This window comes from Delphinapterus leucas, unplaced genomic scaffold (assembly GCF_059928025.1).
Source record: "Delphinapterus leucas isolate spDelLeu-1000000601 "Yukka" unplaced genomic scaffold, BTC_Dleu_Yukka2 spDelLeu_asBTCV2_sq64, whole genome shotgun sequence".
NCBI lineage: Eukaryota > Metazoa > Chordata > Mammalia > Artiodactyla > Monodontidae > Delphinapterus > Delphinapterus leucas.
In genome coordinates, this window is record NW_028322273.1 from 1,060,053 (window position 1) to 1,079,501 (window position 19,449).

General features: G+C 34.4%; 1 pseudogene; it reads right to left on the reverse strand.

The window, feature by feature from the left end:
* Nucleotides 1–5,550: 5,550 nt before the first annotated feature.
* LOC149743869 (FUN14 domain-containing protein 1 pseudogene) lies at nucleotides 5,551–19,182 on the reverse strand (annotated as a pseudogene).
* Nucleotides 19,183–19,449: the final 267 nt, after the last annotated feature.

Consider the following 19,449-nt stretch of genomic DNA (forward strand, 5'->3'; position numbering starts at 1 on the left):
ACATTAGTATATAAGGACACACCAAAGCAATCAATATTTTATGAAATTGCTGGACTGTAATATGGATTTTGAACAGTATTAATGTTAAATGCATTAACTTTAATGAGGAACTTAGAAATGGTCTCTTAATAACCTTATTGGGATAGGACTACTTTTAAATGGCTTTTACTTTGTCCTTGGAATTCATATGATGCATGTGACAGTGGCTTGTTTAGTGTTAACAGAGGATTAGATGAAGGAAATTAATTAAAGCTTCCTAGCAACATTTTCCCCTTGAGCTATTCAGTATGCTAAAGTGGTGTGACAGGGTACCATCCTTTCTCTAAATCTACTCATTAAATAACTCAATTGAGTTTAAACACACATCCTTTTTTTAAAAAATTAGACCATAATTTTTCTCCTTGTCTTTCTAACCTGACCCCTTCGAGCCGCTGCCACCTCTGTGATTTGTAATTACCTTTTAGCTTCTAATAATAGGATGGTCACAAAGTGTGTCCATGTGTTTCAGAGTCCACCAATTCACTTCTTGAGACCTGTCTTCAATTGAGATGACAAATTTAAATAGGTTAGGGACATTTGTTTAACTAATCCCCTGGACAAATAAGTATCTAGAATGATTTCCTATATTAGATGAAATACAAGTCTATAAATCTTTTTAAACACTGCTCATGCCGCACTTGAATACTTGGAATAATAATCATTTTTCAATTTTATGTTTTAGAAATAAATAGATCTATTTCGGCTTTAAATTCTCACAAATTGTGATTTTCTCTGTTTTTAAGACATTGTTATAAATGTATTAATTCTTAGCTATTAAAAACTATTACTTATAATACAAAATAAAAATAATATTTACCAGTATTTATTGTTTGTGGATTTTTTTTTGTGTGTGTGTGGATTTTTTGATGATAGCTATTTTGACTGGTGTGAGGTAATATCTCATTGTATCGATAGTTTTGATCTGCATTTCTCTAATAATTAGCAATTTGAATATCTTTTCATGTGCCTCTTGGCCATCTGTATATCTTCTTTGGGGAAATATCTATTTAGGTCTTCTGTGCATTTTTTGTTTGGGTTGTTTGTTTTGATGATATTAAACCACATGAGTTGCTTGTAAATTTTGCAGACTAATCCCTTGTTGGTCACATCATTTGCAAATATTTTCTCCCATTCTGTGGGTTGTCTTTTCATTTTGTTTATGGTTTCCTTTGCTGTGCAAAAACTTTTGAATTTAATTAGGTCCCATTTCTTTATTTTTGTTTTTATTTCCATTACTCTGGGAGACGGATCGAAAAAGATATTGCTGCAATTTATGTCAGAGAGTGTTCTGCCTATGTTTTCCTTTAAGAGTTTTATAGTTTATGGTCTCACATTTAGGTCTTTAATCTATTTTGACCTTATTTTTGTGTATGGCATTAAAGAATGTTCTAATTTCATTTTTTTACATGTAGCTGTCCAGTTTTCCTAGCACCATTTATTGAAGACACTGTCTTTCCCCCATTGTATAGTCTTGCCTCCTTTGTCGTAGATTAATTGACCATAGGTGTGTGGGTTTATTTCTGGGCTTTCTATCCTATTCCATTGTCCTATATTTCTATTTTTGTGCCAGTACCATACTGTTTTGATGACTATAGATTTGTAGTATAATCTGAAGTCAGGGAGCCTGATTCCTCCAGCACCGTTTTTCTTTCTCTAGATTGCTTTGGCTATTCAGGGTCTTTTGTGTCTCCATACAAATTTTAAAATCCACAAACAATAAATGCTGGAGAGGGTGTGGAGAGAAGGGAACCCTCCTACACTTTTGGTGGGAATGTGAATTGGTACAGCCACTATGGAAAACAGTATGAAGTTTCCTTAAAAAACTAAAAATAGAGCTACCATATGATCTTGCAATCTCACTCCTGGGCATACATCCAGAGAAGAACATGGTCTGAAAGGATATATGCACCCTAATGTTCATTGCAGCACTGTTTGCAATAGCCAAGACATGGAAACAACCTAAATGTCCATCGACAGAGGAATGGATAAAGAAGATGTTGTACGTATATACAATGGAATATTACTCAGCCATTAAAAAGAATGAAATCATGCCATTTGCAACAACATGGGTGGACCTAGAGATTGTCATACTGAGTGAAGTAAGTCAGACAGAGAAAGAGAAATATTGTATTATATACCTTATATGCGAAATCTAAAAACAAATGAGACAAATGAACTTATTTACAAAATAGAAACAGACTCACAGACTTAGAGAACAAACTTATGGCTACCGGGGGGAAGGGTGGGGGGAAGGAATGGTTAGGGAGTGTGGGATTGACATGTACACACTGCTGTATTTAAAATGGATAACCAACAAGGACCTACTGTATAGCACAGGGAAATCTGCTCAATATTATGTAACAACCTAAAAGGGAAAAGAATTTGAAAAAGAATAGATACATGTATATGTATAACTGAACCACTTTGCTGTACACCTGAAACTAACACAACATTGTTAATCAACTATACTCCAGGGAATTCTCTCATGGCCCAGTGGTTAGGGCTCTGCACTTTCACTGACTAGGGCCGGGTTCAATCCCTTGTCAGGGAACTAAAATCCCACAAGCCGCATGGTGTGGCAAAAAAACAAAACAAAACAAAAAACTATACTCCAATATTAAATGAAAAGTTAAAAAAAAATATTCACAAAGGAAAACTTTATCTTCTTGGAAAAAAGGGAACATTTGACTATAACAATGACATATGAAAAGTAAAGTAGAATATAATATATCTTTTGAGTTGTATTAAATTTGATGTTTTCAGGTAAACAAGTACAAAATCCAGAGTTCCTTATTTTCTAATCTCGGTCAAATAAAAAGCTCAAGCTTTAAAATGTTATGATACCTCCTCTTTTGATGTCAGGGATGAAGATAAAAAGCTATCCCTCTAAAATTAGGGTTAGACTGTGCAGTCTTTCTTCTTTTTCTCATCAAGATATTATTCTTCTACACACAATTTCGATGAGGAAAACCAACCTGGATAAAGGAACATGACTTCTGTTTAAAATAATTATTTAGGAAATCAGAAATAGATGGTCAATAGCATGGTTGAATTAATAACACTCTGTTCAAAATAGAAATAAAATGTGTTCACACAGATAAATATAACTGTATTTTAAATATCAATATTATAATTAAACATGTACTCTATGTGCACACAGGCACATGTGCACTTTCATACACACACACACACACACACACACACAAGGACTGTTTATCCAAATTGTTAACGTACTTTGCTGATTGCATTGTGGTAATAACTCTGAGAAAGCCAGTGTTATTATTCCTCATTAAATTGGACTATATCATCTGAAAGTAAAAAACATAAAGCTGATCACATTGACAAATTTTACTAATTTAAAAACATTGATACACCAATATAAAAAGCCACTGTTTATATGGTTAGCACATTTGTTAATCCATTATTTTAATCATTATAGGATTGACAGTTTCATTCTTCTGCAAGCCAGACACATTCGATTTTTGAATCAACCGTTCTAATAACTCAGATGTCTAAGATTAAACATTTAAAATAAGTTACAATGCAAATTTGACCAAGTGAAATGCATTTGGTGTGTTTCAGGATCATAACAATTAAGAGATGATAGCTATTGTTCTAAAATAAAATTCTATGAATGTAATATTTAATGAGATTCAGAAATATTATAACACATTCACGTAAAATTTTACTCCATCATTAGTGAGAAGCATAGTAATTCAACTGTCTTAAAGCATGTACATAACATTTTATTGCAGAAAGGATCAGAAACTTTTAAATTCTCACTGTGCATTGTAATGAAAGTTGTATTTACCTAACTAAAAATGTGAACTGCAAAATTGCAAGATTTCCTGTAGGAAAATATAATACCAGTTTCTTTGTGGAGTTTTTGATACATTGGTAAAGAGTATAATTACAATTGCAAACAATTATTTTGCTTGGACATTAAAAATAAAATAGTTTACCTAAATAGCAAATAATAGGAGTTTTGTCTTAATTAAATCACCTAGAAGTTCTGTCCTTGTAGTGTCTTTTTTTTTTTTTTTTTTTTTGTGGTACGCGGGCCTCTCACCGTTGTGGCCTCTCCCGTTGCGGAGCACAGGCTCCGGACGCGCAGGCTCAGCGGCCACGGCTCACGGGCCTAGCCGCCCCGCGGCATGTGAGATCTTCCCGCACCGGGGCACGAGCTCGTGTCCCCTGCATTGGCAAGCGGACTCTCAACCACTGCGCCACCAGGGAAGCCCTCCTTGTAGTGTCTTTTAAATAGAATGAATCTCAAAATAATTCCAATGAATAAAGATAATGTCTTATGACATTCAAGTGCACCATTTCTAGTAAAATTCAGGTAATACGTTGGCAGCTGGTAGGAAGCTCCAAACACAGAAGTATTTCCACAGGGTTTGTTTAGATTTAGGTGGATTTCCTACAGTCACTGCGATTTTAATTCATCAGTCCTCTACAGTGGGATTTCTGAATATATAATCTGTACAGCATTTTCATCAGAATCAGCAGGAGTGCTTATTTCAAATGTGAATTCCTAGGTCCCATCAGAGACCAAATGAATCAAAATCTAGGTGGCAGAGCATGCATTTGCATTTTAATGATTTGTCCAAGTGATCCTCATGCACATTAAGTTTGAGAACGCATGTGCACCCTTAAATCCAAGTAAAGAATGTATGAAATATATATCAAGTAGTTCACAGAGTTGTTCGGTGAGCAAATGCTGTAAAATAAAACAAATAGTTTATATAATCTGACAATTATAACCTATTTCACAAACTTTAAGTACAAATGAGGAAGATTAAAAGGCTCAGAGTGTGCCAAGGTCACAGACCTCTTAGCCTTGGTGATTTTCAAGCTTGCCTGAAGAGTCCCCAGGAGGACTACAGGTACACTATAGATAACAATGTCACAATACAATCTACTGAATGAGAATCTCTTGGGGCAGAGGTCTGATAATCATTACGTTTAGCTATCTAGTCTGGTGACATTTATCATTAAGGAAGTTTGGAATATACTTCCTTGAGCATTCCCAGGCTGACACTACAAAACACTCATAATAATCTGAATTGCTAGTGTGGCATTATAGCCTTAGTTAGCCCAATCACTTTAATTTATGTCTCTAATATCTATTAACACCCTATATGCCATTACTTTTTACTTCAAAGGATTGGCTTAATACCGACATCTTATTACTGTTTTTACCTAGGATTGTTTTTAATGAATTATCATTAATGTACTCAATATTTGTACAATCTAATCTGTGAGCTGTCTGATATAATTTTCCTACATGAATTTTCAAAAGTTTCACTGCAGGGCTCCCCTGGTGGCGCAGTGGTTGAGAGTCCGCCTGCCGGTGCAGGGGACACGGGTTCGTGCCCCGGTCCGGGAAGATCCCACATGCCGCGGAGCGGCTGGGCCCGTGAGCCATGGCCGCTGAGCCTGCGCGTCCGGAGCCTGTGCTCCGCAGCGGGAGAGGCTGCAACAGTGAGAGGCCCGTGTACCGCAAAAAAAAAAAAAAAAAAAAAAAAGTTTCACTGCATGTACAAATGCATTAATAGCATTTGTATTGAGAGTAGTTAGGGGAAATTGTCATATCTTATAATTTGACGAGGTGTGATCAGTAGTGATTTTTTCTCTAAATATTCACTTCCATATATTTTTCTATATATTTTCTATAAATTCAATATCTTGAAATATGTGTATATATTATGGCATGAGACAAACAAGCTTAGAAATGACTACTCTTATCAACACTCACATAAGTATATTGATTCAAGGCTTATAATTTTAAAAACGTCATAATGAATACAAGTGAAAACAGAAAAAGTAAAATCAGTCATCTCTCAGTTAAGAAAACATTTATACAACTGTTTAAAAATAACTGTAAAATTCAGTTGTATATATTCATTACTATACATGTAAAACCAAAAACTCAGTTCCTTAAAGGATTCTCCTTCAAGAATAATCTGTAGTTTAGAGTGGCTTAAATGTCCAGCTTCCTTGCCTGTTCTTTGCCAGTGTTTTCTGTGCTGGGAAGCAGAGAATGCAAAGGGCAGCACCGTATTCTGGTCCTGCAAGAGAAACAGAATGGTAAGATTTGGGAGATACAAGGTGCACTAATTATGTCACAGAGACTAGAACAGCAGTGATTTTCCCCCCATTATTAGTATTTTATATCAGTAGAATCTATTTAATATATTCAATAATTCTATTATTTCTAAGACCTTCCACAAAAGGGCATTACAATCCTTTTAGTTTATTGCAAACATATATATTTTTTAAAGTGGATTCACTTTATTTATTTTTTGGCTGCGCTGCAGGATTTGTCAGAAGACAAACAGTAAGTTGTGAGCTCCATTTTGCCCAACTACTTTTTTCTTCACACCCTGGAGAATCTGGTGTCTGGAACTGTAGAGACATCATCATGTTACCACCCCTTCTCCTCTCAGGTTGAATCCACTGTGACAGAACACTCATGTCCTTAAGAGGCAAGGCCTAGCAAATAGCCTCTCACAAATCCACTGAACATCACAATGTCCTGTTTGATAAATTCTGTTGCTGCTTCAATTATATTGCTGATTTCAGGTGCTGCTTTATTTGCTCATTTCTGAATCAGGTCTTCCTGCTTTCTTTATATCTTTTATCAACTCTGTCTCAGTTGATTTGCACATAGTTACTTTGACTGGTAAATCTGAAGAAGATGGCCAGCAGCCTACTGTTGCTGTAAGTTTTCCAACTTTCTGGAACAAAAATCCTGCACAATGGCCAGTGCAATCTGGATGGCTACTGAGTATTGTTCTACCGGAAGTGCCAAACTATGGCCAAACATAGATTCTACCAGCGGTGTCTTCATGTATACTGAGTTAGGTCCAATATGAATCATCATCACTTTCATATTCAGGTGAGAGAGATCCCATCTAGACTGGCCTGGCCTTGGAATCCAGAACCAAGTGAAGAGGACTCAGCTGTCAAACGGGGGCAAAGAGGGCCTGGGGTTGGAAGAAAGGGTCATAGATGCAGAAGTAAGCACTTCATGAAAACTAAGCAAATGGTATTTCTAGGTAAATCAGTCTTTCTGTGCTGGACTAATTAAAAGAACTTCACAGCTCTCTATCCCCAAGCTTTCTCACCCTCTGGAATTGAGGGCTTTTACTGCTTCCCCCATTATTTTTTTAATTAAGTAATGAATAGTATTTTATTATTATTATTATTTTTGGCTGCATGGTATGGCATACGTGATCTTTCCTCCCTGACCAGGGATTGAACCTGTGCTCCCTGAAGTAGAAGCATGGAGTCTTCACCACTGGACCCCCAAGTAAGTCCCTGAAGAGTATTTTATAGATAAGAAAACTTTAGCCTCAGCAGGGTAAATTTGAGGACAGTTCCAATAGCTAGTTTCCCAGAGATGCCCTTGAAGTGGTCCTTACAGTTTTTGCAAACTAGAATACCTGATAGTGTTTATCAGCGCAACACGTCAGGTGCAGTGTAAAGGTATGGGTACTGAAAAAGTAATATTGACCCTAACTATGCATTCACGCACAGGCATTTACAGATTTTTACCCAGGCTTTGAATTAAAAGATAGATTCTCTGAGTCTGATCAATGTCAGCCTCTTGAGATGCACTAAAATGAAATTCAGAAAAAGTTGAATAACTTAAACTACTCTGGAGTTACAGACAACTGAAGTAGAAAGCCTCTTAAGCAATGTGAGAGAAGAAAAAAAGGGGCAAAAATCTACCTACTAGCTTGGGTTGTAGAACTCATGTTTTTAGGAGTTGGGAGAAAAGAAACTTTGGAGCAGGTGTTTCATGTGACAGATCATTAGATCTGTTATCTAGGTCTGTATTAGATCTGTATAGTATCTATTGAGATACTACAGATGAGGAAAGATGTTAAGTGTATTTGCTTTGTATCATCAATGGAGATTTTTTGCTGCCTCTGAAAGCTTGCTGTCAAGATTTAATTTAATATTTAATTAATTTCCTCTCTGCCGATCTGTGATTTCCCTTAATGCCATTTCCTTTTCTAGAGAGATCACAGATTACTGTAAATTATTTGTGTTCAGTGAGGATGGGCATAACGGTAGTAATAATGAGAACAAGAATAGTGACTGGCCATTTATACATAAAATGAATTCTGTTAGAAACACCTATAAATATTGTACCAGCGTTATTAATTGGCTTAATAAGATCAATTGGCATAATAAGATCTAAGTTGTTTATTATAAATAAAATGAATAAAAATTCACTAGTCAGCAATAGATATTAGTATTTTTCTTTTTTAAAAATCTCTTCTTTGCTAGCCCTAAATGCTTTATTTCTTAGGGGTCTAATGTTGACTTCACTAGTCTTAGTGGAGTTACCAGCTTGTGGCTGAATCACGCTCACTCTAGTATTCAGACATGGTTTGACACATCTAAATTAGGGTGAGGAAGATTATTCCAGAATATCGAGGCTCTCTTTTGTCAGGAATTGGGGGATGGGGACTTATTCTGAATAAAGAGGAAGTGAAGACTGGAAAGGTTACTTGGTCAACAGAGAGAAAAGATTAGCCTGAAAATAGAAACTGTCATTCCCAACGTTCTCAAGCTCAGACTGCATCAACATATGAATACTTGGCACTAAGTAAATGGTTATAAAAAAACACATCTAATTCCCAGTCTGTAATCTACCAGTGACATTAAAAAATAAGATACCACCACTGGTGATGATGTAAGTGTTGTTTTCGAGAAGGGCTGCTAGCACAGCTTATGATAGCATCTTAATAAACAAAATATTAGTTTTGAGTTGTAATGAGGATTAAAACTTAGATTGAGAATCAAGCTTCTCTGCATATATGTATGTATAAGGAAAATCTATTTTTCCTTAAAACACCTGCATTGTATCACTTTAGAGGTAAAGGATGGTTTTCTCCCTTCTTAAATCTCCTCTTGATAAATATATTTTCATTGGAAGATGTTTTAAGTAGTCCCTCATCTAAGTGGAAAGATTACAGGTACCATAACAGGGAATCTTCAAGAATATAAGGAAAATATTTTAGTCCGAATCAGTTCTTACATGAGATGATATCAAGTCACTAGCTAATTTCTAGAAAGAATAAATGCCATGGGCATAGAAAAATAGGAACTGATGAATAAGAAAGGCAATCTTCATCAAGGTTTGTTTCTTGGAATATGTATAGCTAGAGCCTGTATGACACTTTTCGTTTTATTTTAATTGCTAATACAATTTTTCTATATTTTAAAAATTGATATTGTTCATATTAAGAACATTTATTTGAAATGTCTTACAAAGCATTCTAACACATCCTGAAACAGTGTAGTTTTTCTTTAGCTGCTGTACTACCTCTCTACCCTCCCTCAATAAAACACACAAAACACCTTACTACAACCTTAATACTTTAAAATATTTTTAAAAACTCTAAAATTACAGCGCAAATAATTATTTAACCAATAAAAATAACATTATTTTATGAGACTCATTTTAGGGAGTATTAGTTATTACCTTGTAATTCTACATTTTTTCTCATTCTTCCCTTCCATTTTATTTCCGCTCCTCTTTTAGCATACCTTCATACGTCTGTCATCATTTTGCTCACGAGAAAAAAAGGTGGCATTTTTAAATATCAAGTAATATGTGTTATAGCTTTGCTAAACATTTCACCACCAGTTTGTTGCAAGAGATTTATAAATCAGATTTTCATTAAAAAGGAGAAAGAATCAACACCATATGTTGTGCTAAATCCTATGCAGCTGCTGCTACAGCAGCTTAATGTGTGAACTAGAAGGCATTCAGTACTCTGTGTGATATACAGGACTGTAACTTCTTTCAAATGTTGTGATTTTTTTTTAATATTAAGATTAAAATCTAAGAAAACATGGTAAAATGGAATAACTTAGAAGTGTTAACATTTATTTTATAGAAAAGAGAGTTGCTAAATGGGTATCTATAACTGAAATTAAAATACCCAAGTACTCTTGAAATTGAAATAGAAAAGCAGGCTCAAACAAAAATGTTGTATATTAATGCAGCTCCTCTTGTAATCTGACCTTCATTGCAATGTACTTTTGCCTAAATATCCATCTAGTTGGCATTTTTATTACAATTCTGCAAATGGAAAGAGAGCAAATGAACCATTTACTGCCTTTATTTTCTAAGTATAATCATGTTTCTGTTTTCCATTCAATGATAGCCAACTCTTTTCCACTCCAACATAAAACATTCTTGAGTGTTAATGATCAGTTATGGTAAGAGGTTGATATCGTACCCCATGCTCATTTATATTACAATGTACAGAATGTCAGAATCAGTTATTTATAAACTTTAGTTGAGAGGTCAGGAAATAATACCCTAATGTAAAACTGTGCATATTTTAAATAATATTTATGGGCCAACCACATATGAGATATAAACACTACCCTACATATACATCTTAAATTTATTAGATTTGAAGTAACAACACTGAAGGAGGAAAATCATTTTTAAAAGCACCATAAAGCAAGACAGTAATTTTCTTCTTAAGTGTGCTTTTTTTAGATTTGTTTTTTATTGGGGTAATGTCAGTTTATGACATTATGTAAGTTCCATGTGTACAACATGGTATTATCTACTTCTGCATACTTTTCAACATGTTCACCACCAAAAATGTAGTTTCTGTCCATCACCATACAGCTGATCCCATTAAATGTGCATCTGCACATGGAAATTACATGCTTCTCTTTCATTGAAAAGAAACACCTCATGATAATGATGATTAATTTTCCTATGTTAATATAAATTTGCATTATTTCTGCATGTATCATGATAGAACAGAATGAGTTCATGAATTAGTGTGAAAAAATATTTCCTCGCTATAGAAATAAGACAGGTGGCTATTTTCCATCTAGTATAAGGACATTATAAGAGCAATCTATAGACCAATATTCTTAATGAATATAGACAAAGAATGTTCAAAAAATACTTGGAAAAAATGCATCCAACAATATATAAAAAATGAATATATATATTCATTTATATATATAAAATGAATCCAAAAAATGAATATATATATTCATTTATATATATAAAATGAATCCAAATATATAAAAAATGAATCCAACAATATATAAAAATAAGTATATACGGCTAAATGGGCTTCATCCAGAGAATGCATTGGCAGTTTTATACGTAAAAACTATCGATATAATATACTCTATTTAAATGACACACAGCACATGATCATCTCTGATACTGATATAGTCGGATATTCACAGTATATTCTCTATTTAATGCCTACTAGGATGACTAAAGTCAAAAGGACAGATCATAAAACTAGCTGGCCAGGATGTTGAGAAATTGGTGGTAGGAATGTAAAATGATACAGACTCCATGGGAAATAGTTCAGCTGTTTCTCAAAATGTTAAAAATAGAGTTACCATATAATCCAGAAATTCCCCTCCTCGGTATTTTCATATGTATATACCTATGAATAATAAAAACATATATCTACCATAACTTCTCTTCACTTTTTCACAGCAGCATGGTTTATTAATAGACAAAAAGTAGAAATAATCTAAATGTCCATCAACTGATAAATGAGCAAATAAAATGTGTTATATCCATACAATGAAATATTATTCATTGTAAGAATTAAGTAATGATACATGCTACAATATAGAAAAACCTTGTAAATTTTATTCCAGATATAAAAAGACATCCACAAATAGGACATATTGTATGAGTCCATTTATACAGCATAATTAAATTAGTAATTCACAAAAAGGGGCATATTAAAATATTCAAGTGAATTAGAAAATATTCAACTAAACAATTCACTTACAAATAACACTTGGGACAAAAAAATACTCAGGAAAATAGAAAATATTTTAATGAGTAAATATGGAAACACAGTAGATCAAAATTTGTTCAATAGAGCTAAAACAGTCTTGAGATATGTGTCTTTAAGTATTTATATTAGAAAAAAAAGAATTATGAATACAATGACTTAAATTATTCCCTTAAGATGCTGGAAAAAGAAAATCAAATTAAACCCAAAGAAAGTAGAAGAGAGAAAATTAGAAAGGTAAGAGTTGAAATTAATAAAATAAGATAATTGTACCTATAATAATTAACAATAATAATTAGATTAAAATTTTAAAGAGAAAATGTAATAAAATAAAAATCTATGAACTCAAAATAAATTTCATTAATTGATTTCTATGATAGACTATTGATGGAATTCTCATCTTCATTTGTGTTCTTCCATCTCTGATGTTTCACCTTCTTTTAAAAGCTTACATAATTAGGTCAGCCACACAAGAATAATCTCCCTTCTGCATAACACACAGTTAGCTTATTAGTAAACTAATCACAGAAGTGATATCCCATTATATTCCAGACTACACCCACAGTCAAGAGAAGGAGATTATATAAGTCATTTACACTACAGTGCAGGGATCTTAGGGGAATATCTTAGAATCTTCTCTATCACATGATTAGAATATACAGACATGAGGGAATTCCCTGGTGGTCCAGTGGTTAGGACTCTGGGCTTCCACTGCAGGGGGCCTGGGTTCAATCCCTGGTCAGGGAACTAAAATCCTGACAGTCACATGGCACAGCCAAAAAAAACAAAAACAACAACAACAAAAAAACAGGTATGAATTACCATGATTAGTTGTGTACTTATTTTGTGTGCTATTTCCATAGTTTACATTAATCATTAAAAAATTATTTTTAAGTATTCTTGAAGCATTAAAAATGAGCTACTGGGCTTCCCTGGTGGTGCAGTTGTTGAGAGTCCGCCTGCTGATGCAGGGGACGCGGGTTTGTGCCCCGGTCCGGGAAGATCCCACATGTCATGGAGCGGCTGGGCCCGTGAGCCATGGCCGCTGAGCCTGCGCGTCTGGAGCCTGTGCTCCACAACGGGAGAGGCCCCAGCAGTGAGAGGCCCGTGTACTGAAAAAAAAAAAAAAAAATGAGCTACTGTTCTAGGGGGTACACTAATTTTGTTAAACATTTTAGTCTAGAAGCCTCCTTCATCTTTGCTTCTGGTAGCAACTCCCAAAGGAAATCACTATCCTGATTTCTGACAATATAGATTATTTCTCTCAGGCAATTTTGAAAATCAGTTCTGGAATTAGTCTTTCCAGTTTTTATCTTTACATCTTTCCTTCTTTTCCATTGCTTCAAAATTGACATCTCATCCTCCTCCCACAAACAATAACAACAACAACAAAATATATATATTTCCTTAGAGAAACCGAATGATTCTTAGAATTAGGAGGGGAGCAATGTTATTTACCAGCAGAGTGTTACAACGATCTGCCCCAGCGCCCTTCCTTACCCCAGCATGCATTTCATTAAGAGTTTGCTATGTCAAATAAGTACAAAAATATTGAGAGCGCAGATAGCATGTGGAAGGTCATCGTTGTTGCTTGTTTATTTTTCTGCACTTGTTGCCTTTTCTACTGATATAGAGAAACTGACAGAAAAATCTTGTCTCTAACACCATTTACATGTTTACAAATTTGATGATAAGCTTAATTTTATAATAAATACTATTTTTTCTTGAGTTTCCATCTACATGCCACTCAACAGCATTTGGCCTTTACTTCATATTTTCAGAGGAGTCATTATTACTAAATTTTGTGGGTTTTAATATGTTCCTTTGACATCCATAAATCTAGCTTCAATAATAAACATTAGAAAGAGGCAGATGGAAAAAAACAAAAGAATAAATTTTAAAAATTGAAAAAGAGCAAAAAGTTGCAAAATAGGGAAAATAAGAAAGGTCTATACTGCCTGAAAAATATCAGTTGTATTTGAGTGTTATTAATGTCATAGTAGATATTTTACGTATTGATTAATTTAATTCATGACTAAAATTAATAATTTTTTATCTTCTCAAATATCCTGGTGTTCCACTGGGCTTATCAAAACCCAGTATTTATTTTACTATTCCTAAATCCAGGCATTAAAAATTACAAGTTAATTCTGTTAAAAATGTGTCCTTATATCTTGTTAATGGTTATTTAGGAGGCTTTACAACATGAAATTTTATGTTAATACTAAAATAGATTTCTACTATGTGAAGATACCCAAATTTAGTGCAGTGCACAAAGTTTTATGAGATATTTCCTGTTATGCTCTGCCAATATATACAGTTTATGATTTTTAATTTATTTTTCATGATATTTATGATTTTTTATTCATTTAAAACATTTTTCCTTTTCAATTTGATTAGTTTTACAGCTATTCACTAGTCTCTTCTCAATCTTTCTCCCTTTCATTCATTCTTTCTTTCTTTCCTCTTTTTAATTTCCTGACTATGTCATTATTGCAATTTTTCATTTTGATCTTGTAGTCTATTTGGCCATACAAACTCTAGAGCTTCTCATAGGAGTGAATGAAACCTCTATTTCAACTACATCAAGGTTCAAACTCTCATTGTTTCCTTTCCTTTATGGCAATTGTGACTAAGAGCACCGTCTGATACATCTCATGCAAATAAATGTCTCCAATTTGGTTTCCAGAGGACCTCAATCCAGCATCGTTTTTAATACATCAACTCCTTTCTTCCTATCTAACCTCTATCTTCCTATCCAACCTTCCTATCTAGCACAGATCATTGCTGTTCCTGACAACCAAACTTGCACTCTCTACTTCACGCTTCACCAGTTCTCACTGACAATCATTACGAAATTGAAAATGGGTACAAGGACATCATGTCTTTGCAGAAAGAATGCACATACCTCCAGCAGATGTTCCACTTGGAGCAGAGAGAAGGCAGGAGAGTCACTGTGAAACCATCCTCCCTAGTTCATTTTCTACAAATGAACACGTAAGAGGCTTCCAACTGTTAAATGCTTAAATCTAGTGGTATGAAGCCAAAATGGTGCAAGAAGTAATGCCTGCATCCCACCCACGTCTTTAAAAAACACTAAAAAGCTGGAATGGATAATAAATTCACAAATTTAAATGATAAAAAACTTAAAGAGGTTCACTTTATATCACGCTTGTGTCATTTGGAAGCAGAGTGAAAATCTACAATGACATATTTGAACTCAGAGAATTTCTACAGAATCTGCTTTCATATATCCTCTTCTGAATTACATTTTGCATTAGGTTCCCATAGAAATCCTGAAATTTATAGTTTTATTACAATTGGTTTTTATGACCTTTACTATTCTATCTAACTGATTTATAAATAAGGAAACATTTTTAAACAAGTGCTATTGTGTTAAAATAATGTCAATGTATTTAATTAAAATTTAAATGAAAGAAAACATCCACCCTCTAGAAAATCCTTCTACAATTTTTCCTTAAATTCCAGGTCACCATGCATCACACAGTGGATGAGGTAGTAAAAAGAGAATATCAAGAATTGAAATATTTAAGCATAAGCAATTCAGAATTTGCAAGAAAATTCTTAAGCAACCTTTAGAGTAAAATATATGGTTTGAATTAGTTGAGCATATTAGAAACGGTTGCCCATGTGAGGCATAAAATGAGGAAAGGAATAGTTGCCGATATGAATAAAGTGTGTGTGTGTGTGTGTGTGTGTGTGTGTGTGTAGAAGGAGATACAAGGGGAGGAGTAGTATTGATAAAGATGACTTAACTAAAGGTGTTGGTTTGCATAGTTATAAGAAATAAGCATGACTCTGAAAAGAACTCATTCTGCTAGTTACAGAAAAGTCTTAGATGCCTAAGGGATTTAGTTTGATGACAGAGGTACTACAAAATAAAGGCATTTTGTGAAACAAATTAAAGCAGGAACACAAGCCCAGAGTAGAGCAATGGAAGGTACTGGATGTAAGTGGACACTGAAGTAGAAATTGAAGACTTCAAGTCTGGGCAGAGGGCAGACTGGGCATGATCTACAGATGCAAAAGAAAAGTCTAGGGTAAGAAGAGGCACAAGAGCAATAGAAAGACAGCTTTTTGTTTATGACTATTAAATTTGTGTGGTTGGGAGAAAATGAAAGTGGAGATACCTTGAAGGTAGCTTTGAATAGATAATTAGAGAAACAAAAAATTAGAGCACTGGTTGTTAATATGAGGTTTGTGGCCACAAACGTGATAGTTAAAGCATAAAAGTAGATGAGCAATTTGGGAGAAGTATTCATTGAGGAGGATGGAGCTGTGAGCTTAGACTATCCTTTGGACAATAAACTCAGAAAAAAATGTCATATACACTACTGAACAGAAACTTGCTTACTAGTGAAAAATCTGTGCCATAGCAAACCTCCCCAAGTCTGCACTAAAGAAAATAAATGGTTTAAACACTTTTACTACTTGCCTGCCGTATGTTATTAATTGCACTGACTGAGTGACTACTTGTGCAACTGCTATAAAGTGAACTAAATTTCAGGAATAAAAAATATATGGCATTCATTGAGTCAAAATTAAAGTTGACTATTAAATGAAATATGTTGAAAAGCATTCATTTTAAAATGCACTTTAACTTCTGGGGTTGAAAGTATTTTTCATATTTATAGCAAAATTCATTCAACTATATTTATCTTACAAGAGAATAAAACAAGAGGGATATAATTCAAAACTTGCAGAGGCTGGAAACTTTCTATTTGATAAATTTCTAGAATTTATTGATTAAAGATATCTGTCATAGATGTGATAATATTTTTATTTTATTTTTGTTCTTATTTAACACATAGTTTTCACACCCTTTTAAGTGAAAACTTTAGAGGATTTACTAATTATTATAAAAACATTATAAAAAGTATTTAATGACCTCCAACTATTAAAACTATAATCATGGCTAATTCAGGTTATGAAATAAATCTATTAACAGACTTAGCTTTGCAGGATAAATCATATACAAGATAAATAAAGAAAATAAGAACACATTTGACCAATTTCTTATTTCTGATAGAAATACACCAGTAACTTATCTTAATATTAATGAAAAAATGAGTATTTTTGTATCATTGTAGAAAGACTTTGAAAACACTTTCATAAGCGCACATGGAAATTCACTCTGACGCTACTTCAAATAGGCAAATAGGAAAATGGTGAAGAATCATTTACATAATGGACAAATGTAAATTCATTCGAGTTGTAGAGAGAAGCTCCCTGCTGTCTTGATTATATTATGCTTTCCTGTCACTACATAAGCTCACACAAAACTGAAAAAAAATTAACATTGTGCAGTTATAAGTCTGAAGCAAAGGAACACCAGTGCAACTTTTCATTGGTTTCTTCACCCTTAAAATCTCAGCTCATGAATTATCCTTGCTACAGATATTTGACACACAAAATCATTTTCTTGGAAGATATGGAATGGCATATATGAGAATCCCAGCTTTAACTGCTAACTTTAAAGAATTTAAGGTAAAGGAAATTACATTTTATTGTGGTTGCTCATGATTGTTTGTTCAATGAGTTGTCACAGAATCCAATTTCCACATTACCCATTTTCTGTGTAATAAATTGATTCTTTTGTTTCATTTATGGGGAAGTGATATTTCTACAGTCTTCTTAACTTATTACAAAATGTATTTCATAAATCACCAGTCTTATGGAGGATGAAACATCTGTTTACATAATAGTACTTGCTCAGTTTTAAACAGTTATAAGTACGTGACTTGGCAACCAGTTGACAGTATGAGAAATATATTTCTAGTGATATTTATTTCATGACACAATTCTGTTGCACATAAATAAAATGAAAAATAATCTTAAAAGGTAGGAAATACATACAAAATAAACACAAATATAGCATTCATAACCCACAGAAGCTCAGTGTTCTAGAATTACTCTATCAATTAATATAAATCAAAGGCTAAACTCCCTCTCCCCTCATTTCTGTGAATGGAGAGTATACTAGTGTAGGGGTGATTAGCTAAGTCTACCAACTCTGACTCTCTGCGACTTTCATTTGTAAGAAGTTTGATCTTTGGCAAGTTTCTTAAATTTTTGGTGACTCAAATTCTTCACTGAAAACAGAGGGAACAACAGTTTTACCTCATACATTATAGTGATAATTAAGTGATAATCCAGGTAAAGCACTTCAACAATACCTGAGTCAGATAGCGTGCATTAATGTTGGCAGTCATTATCATTGTTTATATTATTACAACTACCACTATTGTTGTTGGTTTTATTATTATAAATATACTTTAAAATTTTCCAAGGGAGTTCTATTCCAGCTCAATCTGAAATCACCAAAATTGAGGCTTATTTTTTGCAACTGCTGACATCCTACCACTAATGTGTCCTTTGCATTACTCTCCAAATTGTCAATAACAACTTTGATTGTATTCAGTAAACAAAATATGGGCATTAAGGAGGTGTTGGGTTGCACCCCACTGGCCTTCAAGGCCTGTAGTTGCCCAGCTTCAAGACAAAGAAAGAGCCCGGAGTCAGTGACAGAGACATCAATGGTTTAATGGATAGCGGGATCTTATACTTCTGAAGCAACACCCCACCATGTGCAGCAGATGGTGGGCAGCACATGGTGCCAGTCTTTGCTCCTGGGGGGAAGAGGAGATTGCCAGTTATAGGGGGAATTGAAGTCAGGTTAGCTCATTGGTTACCAGGGAAACTAGCAGCGGGCATGCCCCTCACCTCCTCTTTGATAAGAACAATCTCTAGCTGGGGCCTGGGGACAGTATGTAGGAAGGTCAGTCATGTGAGTAGGGTGTAGCTAGACCCCAGGCACTGGTCTAGCTGGGGATGTACAGAGAGCAAGAGAACAGCAACTTCCAGTGACCTGACCACACAGGAGAGAACTCATAACCAAACACAAAACAGCAAATGACTTAACTGTGGAATCTTTGGCATCCTTATCTTCCTCAGTTTATCCATAGAACCCAATCATCCCCTTGTAGTTCATTACAGCCTTTTGCGTTCAAATCTTTCTTTTTTTCTTATTCCAAGTTACCACACATTCTAGGCTTATCATAAACTAAAGAAAATGTAAAAATCCCTTTAGAAGAAAGCTAATTTAATATTTATTATTTCAATTCAGACTTGCAGGAGATAAAGTGGAGTGCGAGAAGATGGTCACGTCCCAGGTCTCAGGCGAGTCCCTGGGACGGCTGCCAAGTGTGGATTCTTGGCTTCGCACAGGAAAGAGTTCAAGAGAGAGCTATAGTAAAGTGAAAGAAGGTTTATTCAGGGAGATACATACTCCACAGAGTGTGGGCCATCCCTGAAGGTAAGAGGCCCCAGGGTACAGGGTTGTCAGTTTTTATAGGGGTGAGTAATTTCATAGACTAATGAGTCGGAGGATTATTCCAACTATTTGGGGGAAGGGATGGGGATTTCCAGGAATTGGGCCACCGCCCACTTTTTGGTCTTTTATAGTCAGCCTCGTAACTGTCATGGTGCTGGTGGGTGTGTCATTTAGCATGCTAATGTATTACAATGAGCATATAATGAAGCCCAAGGTCCACTGGGAGTCAAATCT